We start from the raw sequence: 13,478 nt of genomic DNA on the forward strand, positions 1-13,478 counted from the left end.
TGAGGCGTTTTCCATGGCGCTCAGTATATTTAATTTTTGTTGACTGCTAACCTTGTAACATTTGCCTTGCCATTTGTTTATAATACGTTTTGTTTATCGTGGAATTCGCCATGGGGAAGTCATTTAAACTTTAGGGAGCCGCGGTGGTTCAATGAGTAAGCCATGAACGTACATCGGGATTTTCCGGCGTACAGGGCGGAGGGCCTGGCAAGGGACAACGTAGGGTTGTACGGAAAATCGAGGTCCCGTGTACACATTGGGTTGCATGTAAAAGAATGCTTGACAGTGGGAATTCGATATAAGAGTAGGCTTACAACACACTGTATTGCGTATGCTCGTTTTCCTTAGTACTGTCAGTGCAGAACAATGTGACGTCAAACCTCATTTCATTTCATTAAAACTGTATTCATGTCTGCCTTACAAGGACAGCTGTCTAGTCATTTGGATGAGACGAAAAACCGCGGCCCCGTGTACACATTGGCGTACACGTAAAAGATCCCTTGACAGTTGCCGGGCAAAATTTCCCTCATAGCACACTGTGGCCACAGGTATGTTGAAATGTTGGCAGGGTCAAAAAAAAGAACAAGAATTAATGATCACATGTGCATGGCACTTGCTGGTGATTGGGATCCGCAAGTCTTTGTACGTCGACTCAAACTTGTGGATTGGGTCCTTGTAATTGCTGTTGAGAATCTTTCCGAAACATTTGATCCTCACTTCATTGAACGCTTTGAATACGTCAATGACCTTTTGTCCGGCTGGTCCAACTTTATCATCAATCATTAATGTTTCTCGCGACTCCAGATTTTCGAGTAAAGTTCTTCATTGAGGTCCAGTATATTCCCCACCATGGAGCGGAGGACGGCGGACTCGTGGACAATTTACTCGGGGAATCTGAGTTCACTGCCAGAAACTAGTCAGACGCATTAGGAGTCCGCCGTCCTCCGCTCCATGGTGGGGAATATAATGGACCTCAATGAAGAACTTTACTCGAAAATCACCAACAAGTGTCATGCACTCATTGATCATGTAGTTAAATTCTTCGCTAGACAGCAGACAGATCCCGGAAATAGAAAGGGATTATGATTCTATAGTGAACAAGCCAGTGAGTCAGTACATGCTGACTTCGGAGCTCTGTGGTCACGAAGTAGTTACAAACGAGACATGAACCACAAGGACCACTCTGTGAAATTTCTTCAGTGCGTCGTAACATACTGTTCTAGACATCGGTAAAGTGCAAGATGGATGTTTTAATGTAAATTCAGTGAATAATTAGAATTGTTCATACGGAATCTGCGTATCCTTTTTATTTAGTTTATTTTTTCACGAATTTGGGGCTCGTCCACAAAAGGGGTCTATAGAAAATTTTCATTCAATCGTTTTTTGGTATATCCCCATGAGTAGTCTTGCGACACGAGATCATTAATTCTTGTTCTTTTTTTTACCCTGCCAACATTTCACCATACATGTGTGGCGTATGCCCGTCTTCATTAGCCCAGTTCGGAGCAAAACAGTAGGACGTTAAACCCCATTTCATTTCATTTTATTTGTATTCATGTGTTCTATATTTGTGAGTTTGTAGCTAGTCAATGATTATATTTGTAGATTGATAACTCATTCAACATTTTTCATTCTTTTCTTTATTATTTTTTTTTATTAAAACATTGTTTATGTTTCTTTACTAATTAGTAGTTATTCAATTTTTTTTAATTAAAATATTACTCAAGGGGTAGGAACTTTCTCGGTTAACTTCGATCCCGATATCGAATATGGGACGTTGAACAAATCAAGAGTTTATATTACATAAGGCCCATCAAGATATTTTACCCAACGCATGTTTAATTAGCTGTACAGGATGCCAAATATTTACACTGATTGTCCTTTCCAGATTCAATTTTTTATTTAAAAGTGATTCAAAATCTCTCAAAACAGAGACATTTTATATATTTAAAGTTGCAATTTCATATTTTTAAGTTATATTTTTAAAATTTATTAAAATAAAGCCTTAAAATAGATGGTATCTATAAACAGTCCTACCTTGTTAAAGAATAATCCTATTAACCCTATAATTCACTATTGCCATTTGAGAAATTGGCAAAACTATCATTTTCATCATCAAATTCAAACGTTTGAAGATAACTACTCCATGGTGGAGTATTGAAAACAAGGGAGGTAATTGGGGGTAATTGTGTTATTATTTCCGGTGTAAATGAGTTTTAAGTTTGAGAATGACACCTATGATCGTATAATAGTGAGTTGTGACAACCTATTGAGCAAACGACATAGAAATAATTATGTTTTGACTTTCGTAGAAAATATGAAATTGTGACTTTAACAAGGAAGATGGCTACCCAGTTCCTGACGTTATCGCTCAAGATTTCAATTTCCATCGGCTTAGAAGAGAGATTATCCAACCCTCATCTTTGGGTGTCATCTTCATAAAATAATACTGGGCCCTTATTCACGAAAACTTAAACTAAGATACAATCGAAATTTTAAGAAATACTGCAATTCGATTGGCTGATCAGTAAAATCAATTTGCATATATCCAATTTGCATATTGGTCAGCCAATCGAATTGCAGTATTTCTTAAAATTTTAAGAAATACTGCAATTCGATTGGCTGACCAGTAAAATCAATTTGCATATATCCAATTTGCATATTGGTCAGCCAATCGAATTGCAGTATTTCTTAAAATTAATCAATTTGCATATATCCAATTTGCATATTGGTCAGCCAATCGAATTGCAGTATTTCTTAAAATTTTAAGAAATACTGCAATTCGATTGGCTGACCAGTTAAATCAATTTGCATATATCCAATTTGCATATTGGTCAGCCAATCGAATTGCAGTATTTCTTAAAATTTCGATTGTATCTTAGTTTAAGTTTTGGTGAATGAGGACCCTGGACACAAGTCTGTGAAATATAATTATGGACAGAATTATGTAAACCACAGCGCTGCTATCCTGTCAAAATATCTCATACAGCACTGCGGGGGTGGTGGGGCGGGGGTCCTCATTATCTCGGTTGATACATTAAGTTTAAAAAACTCATGTCCTAATTGAAAATTATGCCCCTTTAGAACGTAGAGGCCAAAAAGCAGAGGTCTTGTGTACACATTGATACATTAAGTTTAAAAAACTCATGTCGTAATTGAAATGTATACCCTTTTAGAACGTAGAGGCCAAAAAACCGAGGTCCCGTGTACACACTGGAGTGCACACAAAAGAACCATTGACAGTTGGAATTCGATATAAGAGTAGGTCGTAGTGTCATTGTCCGAGTAAAAATGTTCCTCATAGCACACTCTATGGCGTGGCTAAGTGGGTAAGACGCTGGCTCGCTAGCTTGGAGGTCGGGTGTTCGATCCCTGCATTGGCCGAGAAAGTTCATCCAGATTTTCCGGTGTGGTTCCCCCTTGTCAGTGATGCAGGACGGAGGGCCTGACAAGGACAGCTGTATAGTCCTTCGGATGAGACGAAAACCCGAGGTCCCGTGTATACATTGGAATGCACGTAAAAGATCCCTTGGCAGTTGGAATTCTATATAAGAGTAGGCGATAGTGCCGCTGCCCGGGCAAAGTTTTCCCCTCATAGCACACTGTATGGAGTATGCCCGTCTTCATTAGCCCAGTATAGGAGCAGAACAGTATAGGACGTTAAACCCCATTTCATTTCATTTCATTTTTGTAAGGCTTATGCCCGTCTTTTTTTTAGCCCAGTAGGTACAGAACGGTGCAGAACCCATTTTATTTCTGGCTGTTATCTAATTGATAAAATATCTATTCGATGTTTTATTTCTTTGTCCTTTTAGAAAATATCTTGTTTGCAAACTCATATCTTACTATTTATACGTGATGACGTCATCATGAATAACTTCAAACTGTGTCTTTATTTAATTCATATACAATTTCCTGTTTTCAGGAAAAAATCTAAGAAAAAATCGAAAGAAAAGTCACTAATGGATGGCAACAGAGTGTCACCTGACACAGACAATATTCAACTACGGAATATTCTAGATTAGGCTTAAAGCAGACTCTAGAATTATCTTTAAAAATAATAGTACATGTGTATTGCGCAATATCCATGTTTGAGCATCCTCAAAGCGCTGTCCAAAAACGATCACAACTGTCCCAAAGTGAATGCTTTCTGAAACAAAAAAATCCTGGATCTAAACACAACAATTTCTGGAGAGTTCTTTTCTTCCAGTGGCAGATCATTCCAGTAGGAAATAGTGGGTCTGTTTTAGGCTATGGCTGTACAAGGAGTGTCTTATCTACAGATCTTTAGGTCCTTACATGGGGGCAGGGTTGTGAGGAATCTCTCAGTAATTGTGGAAAAGTACCGTTTAAACATCTTAAAACACAAAATTTAAGATTTGATTCTGTAACTAACAGGAAGAAAATGGAGTTCTTTGAGAATTTTAGTTCTCTGAGTATTGGAGTTCTTGGACAATTGTAATAATCTGACTGTCACGAAGAGCAATATATATTATCCTGGCTGCTGTGTTCTGGATCTTTTAGAGTCGTGAAACAAGAGAAGATGGAGCACCGGCCAGTGAACTATATATTACAGTATCCTATTCTGGATTAAGAGGACACCAGTATCCTATTCTGGATTAAGAGGACACCAGTATCCTATTCTGGATTAAGAGCACACCAGTATCCTATTCTGGATTAAGAGCACACCAGTATCCTATTCTGGATTAAGAGGACACCAGTATCCTATTCTGGATTAAGAGGACACCAGTATCCTATTCTGGATTAAGAGGACACCAGTATCCTATTCTGGATTAAGAGCACACCAGTATCCTATTCTGGATTAAGAGGACACCAGTATCCTATTCTGGATTAAGAGGACACCAGTATCCTATTCTGGATTAAGAGGACACCAGTATCCTATTCTGGATTAAGAGCACACCAGTATCATATTCTGGATTAAGGGGACATCAGTATCCTATTTGAATCAGGATTCAGATACTTCTCATATTTTATTCAAACTAAATCAATTAAGTGATCCGTGATATTTGAATATCTCCTATTATTATTATTATTATAACATTTGAAGCCAAAACAAAGATCTGCAATAGGCAGATTTAGCTCGTATATCTCTCAAATTAGAGATAACGAAGCAAACATGTCCTACGTTTAAGTACAAGCCGTCGTAGCCACAGCAACGAGTTGAGGGGTCGAAATAACAATGCCAATGTGTTTGTGGGGATATTGGACATTTTGAGGACAAGACGAGATAAATAACCTTGACTCAATTTAAGCTCGTTTCACCATTCAATTATTTCAGCTCGTCGCTATCTTTTATTTATTTATTGGCGTAGAATTGAACAGAGAGGGGTTTACATTGAATTCGCTTCTGTGACTGTAGAGATTTAATGGTTATTATATTGTCTGGAATATGTAATAATAATGTTCCAAGTCCATAAATTGGACTATTGGGTTTTCTGGTGATTGGGAGTTATCTCCCTCTATTATGTACACGACATGGCTGAATAATAAAACATGTGGCACGCTACTGGATCTTGACCGATCTGTAGACTATCTGTCAGTTTAATACCCACAATTCTAACCCTAACCCTTCAGAATAGTTTTAGCCACAATCCACCGTTGTTACAGCTTCAATTTGTACGTTTGACATGTAATTTATAAAAAAAAACCTAGAGAAGATATTATTCAGATGACACAAAGATCTAGTATTATTCAAACAATTGCTCACTATTATATAACAGGTGTATTGCTTGTTGTTCTATATATGTAGTCTTATATTGTATACTAAACATTCCGTTCGTTCGTTTCTGGGGTTTTACGTCCACTTCCACCTAAGGTGATATCGTAGACAATTAAACATTCCAAACATTTAATGCATTTATACATATACGGCAGCTATTACACGAGCTCAGGTAAAATCTTTAATTCTACTAGAAGTAACACCACGTGTTCTAGAAACGGCAGGGTTAAATCTACCCTTTGCAGATCTTTTGGTTTGGCTTCAAATGTTATATAAATTATTAACATAACAAGGCCATAATCAACTCTGTAGACTATCATTTTGACGTGACGTTTATTAAGTTTGCACCCGATTAGATTTTATTACATACTTCGAGAAGGTATTTGTTGAGTAATAAAACCTTCTAGTAGTTTATCGAGGTTCGGGTGCTTCCGGAGTCCAAAATGGCCGCTTTATATAAATGAGAATTTTGGGGATAACTAACCCGAACCCTAACCCTAACCCCTTTTAAAAGACTGAACTTGGGTCTAATTTAGTTTTTACTTCTCTTAAAAGGGTTAGGGTTAGGGTTCGGGTTAGTATTCCCCTAAATACTCATTTGTATAAAGCGGCCATTTTGGTATGAGTTCTGGCTTGTTCTGGAATTTGTTGCTTCTAGTGGTGATAATATTTGTACCGTGCGGTAAGGACGGCCAGCCCTCGATAAACTACTAGAAGGTTTTATTACCCAACAAATACCTTCTCGAAGTATGTAATAAAATCTAATCGGGTGAACTTTGTGTTAACATTAACATTACTTTAGCCGTCAGATTAAGTGGAAGAAAATATGATGAACTCGATAAATTGGATAGGTGTTGCTATAGATAGTATTTTAATCGAAGAATCATGATACGATTTTATATATTGCTGATATTATCCAAATATTAATCCCGTGAATGTTTGAAATAAAATTGAACCATATTATGTTAGTCTCGGAATCACATAGTTTGCGTTGAGTATTGTACGTTAAACCCATTCCTCTCCCTCTCTCCATCCCATGTACACCATGAACATCATATTATATATACAGTATATATCCCCTTTTATTTATTTATCTCTCTCTCTGTCTCTCTCTCTCCATCCCGTGTACCACATTTTATATAATATATATTTTTGTTTATTTATTTATTTCAGCCAAATAACATTTAAGGTTTCTGTGATAGTGTTTTTTAATACATTATGTTTTATTTTACAATTTGTGTATAAAATATAGTTAAAATCTTAAAATGGCTGTATAATGTTTTATTGTTGTATTGCAACAAAACCAAAAAGCAAGGATTTAACAGAAATATCTGTCTTTCCAAAAATTATCACATCACATTTTCGTGTCATTCGCATGACTTTGAGTAAATTTTAATATTTACCTGTGATATCGCACTAGGTGGAAGCGGATCCTAACCCTATGCTAGTAATAGTAGTAGTTTTAATAAATGGTTTGTTTAAACTGTCTACAATATTTTTATCATTACCGATCATTATCATTTCGTGTATAGTCCTCTGGTCAGAATTGTATCGAAACAATGGTCCCAAGTTAAATCTCATATAACTTAGGTATAATTCCATGGCACGGATCTATATATTCCTCCATTCACAATGCTACCCACTGGTTGCCCTGTTACACGTAAAGAAGAATATAGACACACAGACATACCCACATAGAACCCCATAGTTGATAGAAAAAAGCCTCCAGTGGCACGATTATGCAGTCAAACGTCCATAGACAAACTGCCGTTGAACACCGTGGTTGATAGAAAACCCTCTATAGACACGATGGTGTGTGTAGTCAAGGGTCCAAAGCCTCCAGTGGCACGATTATGTAGTCAAAGGTCCAAAACCCCATGGTTGATAGCATAGCCTTCAGTGGCATGATTATGTAGTCAAGGTTCCAAAGACAAACTCCAATGGAACATCATGGTTGATAGGAAAGCCTCCAGTGGCACGAGTATGTAGTCAAACGTCTAAAGTCTGGTGGAACACCATGGTTGATAACATATTAAAATCTATGTTTATTTAATATTCTGCGGTATTTAATATTTCTTACTTTGTAAGATCCAAAACATAAAAATACAAAATATATAAAAATAAACCAATACAGAATATAAACCAATACAGAATATAAAAAATTATACGAAAATAAATAGCTATTGTGAACAATTGAAAGCGTGCGGTGTTATTAAAATACACTTTGTGTTTATAAAATTAAAGTGATCACCCCTAATAAAGGAAATCTGAATGAACAAATACAAATTTATATTCGGTTAGCGAGTGGATGAAAACGTTGGGGACCACTGCTTTAAAGGTGTCTGGCATCAGTTTATAAAACTGAGTTGTACATATGTCCCGCAGCAACGGCTATGTACTAGCAACGGATCATTCTGCACACAGACATCCATCCACTTCAACCTCCGAGAATAAGAGAGAGAGAGAGAGAGAGAGAGAGAGAGAGAGAAAGAGAGAAATGGGGTTTAACGTCCACTCGACACAAACTAGGTCATTTCGGGACTAACATATGGTTCAATTTTATTTTCAAAATTCGCTTGCGCATAGGAGTCTTTATAGCAGTGGGAGGAGGGAGGAAACTGGAGGACCCGGAGAAAACCCACGAGGTTGGACAGGCGACCCTACTCCTTGTCACGTACAACCCTCCGAGAATAAATCTCTGTCCTGAAGGGTTGTACGTGACAAGGAGTAGGGTCGCCTGTCCAACCTCGTGGGTTTTCTCACCTCCACTGCTAAAGACACCTACGCGCAAGCGAATTGTTGAAATAAAATTAAAACATATGTTACTCCCGAAATGACCTAGTTTGTGTCGAGTGGACGTTAAACTCTCTCTCTCTCCCTCTCTCTCTCTCTCTCTCTCTCTCCCTCTGTTAAGTATGGGGAACAGATATGGCGTGAATACAACATTAAGCTAAAATATCAGTTAAGAATACAATTGTACCAGATATAGGCCTACCCGATAGATCATGATTTATAATCATGTAAAAATCAAGAATTAGGGAAATCCCCTACCAGTCTAAAACAAAATCTAAACAATATTTTTCATCGGATGAATATGACATGTTAAGGCTATTTGTGGTTGTAAAGATTAAAATCATGGACATGTTCATAAAGAAATTAAATTTAAAGGTCAAGAAATGTCATGGATTTAACAAATAAAATGAAATGAAATGAAATGGGGTTTAACGTCCTACTGTTCTGCTCCTAAACTGGGCTAATGAAGACGGGCATACGCCATACAGTGTGCTATGAGGGAAATTTTGCCCGGGCAGCGGCGCTACGACCTACTCTTATATCGAATTACAACTGCCAAGGGATCTTTTACGTGCACGCCAATATGTACACGGGACCTCGGTTTTTCGTTCCATCCGAACGACTCGACATCTGTCCTTGTCAGGCCCTCCGTCCTGCATCCCTGACAAGGGGAAACCACACCGGAAAATCTGGATGAACTTTCTCGGCCAATGCAGGGATCGAACACCCGACCCATGGATTTAACGTTGAAGTCAATGAGCGTAGGGAATTGCTAGTCCCGATTTCATTGGTTTATATATAGTCGCGGTTTGTTAGTACCATTGTTTTGAATGACGAGCAACGCAGTTGAGCAAATTACTGCATTATTGTATTCAGAGGTCGGCAGATGCTGCCTTGGTATCTATCAGGCGAAAGATTTGTAATAATAATAATCATAATAGTGATACTAATAACATTAATAACAACAAAGCCGTAAAGTAGCCATGTTTTTTTGAGCCCGGGTAAACAATTATAAACAGTGATAAACAAAAACAATGTTAAAGTTAAAAGCACAATAGAGAGAGAAATGGGGTTTAACGTCCACTCGACACAAACTAGGTCATTTCGGGACTAACATATTTTTTTTAAAAATTTTTATTTCAATAATTCGCTTGCGCATAGGGGTCTTTAGCAGTGGGAGGAAACCTGAGGACCCGGAGAAAACCCACGAGGTTAAATAGGCGACCCTACTCCTTGTCACGTACAACCGGGGATTCGAAACCACGCCAGTTGACTCAATGACAGGCCTTATGATACAGCGCACATGCTAACCATTCGGCCATCCAACAATATACAGTAGAATAAACATATATAAATACATAGTTCATATACAGAGATTAAAACTCCCACAATAAACATACGTCGTAGTTGAGCAAATTACTGCATTATTGCATTCAGAGATCGACAATGCTGCCTTGATATCAGGCGAAAGATTTATAATAATAATAATAATTATGACAGTGATAATAACAAAGTCGGAAACAAAAGTATAGATATACATAGTACATATACAGAGATTAAAGCCCTCACACGTCACAATAAGGGTCAATTGTATTGTCCCTAATATCCCGTGGGAACCTAAAATTAAATATTGCGTTTGAATTTGAGTTCATAGCTCCGTTTATTAAACAAGACCCTAGCCTAGGGTATATTCAGAGTAGCACTGAGTCAACTGGCGTGATAAGGAGTAGGGTCGCCTGTCCAACCTCGTTGGTTTTCTCCGGGTCCTCCGGTTTCCCCCCACTGCTAAAAAGACCCGTACGCGCAAGCGAATTATTGAAATAAAATTGAACCATATGTTATTCCCGAAATGACATAGTTTGTGTCGAGTGGACGTTAAACCCTGGAAACAGTAAGCAGAAATGCCCCCCCCCCCCACACACACACTGTATAATATTGACTAGTTGACAGTATCCCAACGATCATACCATTATGATCGATCTACAAAGACGCGTTGAGACTGTGAGTCGTTCATTTGTTGAGAATATGATTCCTGAAACTTTAGCCGTGGTGCGTTACCCAATCTTTCTTCCATAATTAAAACCATCCTTGCCCACTGTAAAAATAAAATTATATATATATATATATATATATATATATACAACAATCATCGTACACTTTAAAAATGATATCATATAAAAAAAATCACTGAATACTGTACAATTATATCCTCGTCCACTGCACAGATAACATAGCCTCCAGAGATTGGACTAACAAAATAACAACGTATTTCAAAACGGCAACAAAATATTAAAATCTATGTTTATTTAATATTCTGCGGTCTTTAATATTTCTTACTTTGTAAGATCCAAAACATAAAAATACAAAATATATAAAAATAAACCAATACAGAATATAAAAAATTATACGAAATAAAATAGCTATTGTGAACAATTGAAAGCGTGCGGTGTTATTAAAATACACTTTGTGTTTATAAAATTAAAGTGATCACCCCTAATAAAGGAAATCTGAATGAACAAATACAAATTTATATTCGGTTAGCGAGTGGATGAAAACGTTGGGGACCACTGCTTTAAAGGTGTCTGGCATCAGTTTATAAAACTGAGTTGTACATATGTCCCGCAGCAACGGCTATGTACTAGCAACGGATCATTCTGCACACAGACATCCATCCACTTCAACCTCCAAGAATAAGAGAAAGAGAGAGAGAGAGAGAGAGAGAGAGAGAGAGAGAGAGAGATAAATGGGGTTTAACGTCCACTCGACACAAACTAGGTCATTTCGGGACTAACATATGGTTCAATTTTATTTTCATAATTCGCTGAATACTGTACAATTATATCCTCGTCCACTGCACAGATATATCGTCTCCCATTGTACAAATATATCCTCGTCCACAGTGCCTTTTTTTTAATGCAAGATGATATCGATTTCATGTGTCATCAGAATACAAAACACTCTACGAATATTTTATGACTATTTATATTGAAAACGTTGAGAGAATACTCTTCGAAACGTCGCCCAATAAATCAGTAATTGTTCTTCCATAAGTATGTGTTATAGTTTATTGACTATTTATATTGTTGCTAGGTATTATTATCCTAAAACGATCGTGGTGAATATCATGGCATACGTAACAAATGGAGCGTGTGTGAATATTACATAGCTTGATTTGTTTTTGTTGCTATGACGACAAGTGAAGCAGCAATATAGCAGCATTGTTATATTTTATGGGAGCCACGGTGGCTAAGTGGGTAAAACGCTGGCTCGCTAGCCTGGGGACGCGTGTTCGATCCCTCCATTGGCCGAGAGAGTTCATCGGGATTTTCCGAAGTGGTTCCCCCTTGTCAGTGGTGCAAGACGGAGGGCTTGACGAGGACAGCTGTCTAGTCCTTCGGATGGAAAGAACAACTGAGATCATGTGTATACATTGGCGTGCACGTAAAAGATCCCCTGGAAGATTGAATTCGATATCACAGTTGGCATAGTGTCGCTGTCCGGGCAAAATGTCCCTGATAGAAAACTGGCGTATGTCGGTCTTCACTAGCTCAGTCGGAGCAGAACCGTAGGACTTTAAACACATTTCATTTCATTTCTTATATATTTATGTCTATTAAATCCAGTCAAGCATAAAGATAATATATTCCTTATATAATGAGGGGGGGGGGTGAATTCCAAATGGTTAGCCCGTGCGCGCTGTTTCATAAGGTCTGTCATTCAGTCAACTGACATGGTTTCGATTCTCCAGTTGTACGTGACAAAGAGTAGGGTCGCCTATTCAACCTCGTGGGTTTCTCTCCGGGTCCTCCCGTTTCCTCCCATTGATAAAGACACTTACGCGCAAGCGAATTATTGAAATAAATTTGAACCATATGTTAGTATCGAAATGACCTAGTTTGTGTCGAGTGAACGTTAAACCCCATCTCTCTCTCTCTCTCTCCTCTCTCTCTCTCTCTCTCTCTCTTTCCTCTCTCTATCTCTCTCTCTCTTTCCTCTCTCTATCTCTCTCTCTCTCTCTCTCCGGCCGCTGTCCTGATCATATTTTCCTATTAGCTGACTGTATGGCGTATGGGCGTTAAACCCCATTTCTTTTCATCACACGAATATCTGAATTATATCAACAATTAACGACCGTCAGGTGAGATGTTCCAAGCGTAGAAAATATGTCACATCTGGTGTAGAAAAGAAGGACATGTCTGTTAGATATTATTACAATAAATAACAAGATATACTGACCTGTCTAAACCATTCCTTCTTGGTACTAGCTATCTCATCATACGTATTGGCCATCATAGCAATTAACATATTGATTAATAACAGAGTCACCAATAACATATAAACCACAAACACTGTCTATAAAATATAATACAAACACAATCTATAAACCACAAACACTATCGATAAAATACAATAGAAACACTATCTATAAAATACAATAGAAACACTATCTATAAAATACACTAGAAACACTATCTATAAAATACACTACACACACTATCTATAAAATACACTACACACACTGTCTATAAAATACACTACACATACTATCTATAAAATACACTACACACTATCTATAAAATACACTACACACTATCTATAAAATACAACACACACTATCTAAAAAGTACAACACACACTGTCTAAAAAAAATAAAATACAAACACTACACACAAACACGAGCCCAGTCGGACAGTAGGAATTTAAACTCCATTTAACAATTTATACCACCTTTATTTAATATGTCGAGTCTTTTTCCCTCTCCAATCTATAAATAAAGGTAAGTTTAATACAGAAATGAAATGGGGTTTAACGTCCTGATGTTCTGCTCCTAATCTGGGCTAATGAAGACGGGCATACGCCATACAGTGTGCTATGAGGAAAATTTTGCCCGGGCAGCGGCGTTACGGCCTACTCTTATATCGAATTCCAACTGTCAAGGGATCTT

Source organism: Patella vulgata, chromosome 5 (genome assembly GCF_932274485.2).
Source record: "Patella vulgata chromosome 5, xgPatVulg1.2, whole genome shotgun sequence".
In the NCBI taxonomy this organism is placed as follows: Eukaryota; Metazoa; Mollusca; class Gastropoda; family Patellidae; genus Patella; species Patella vulgata.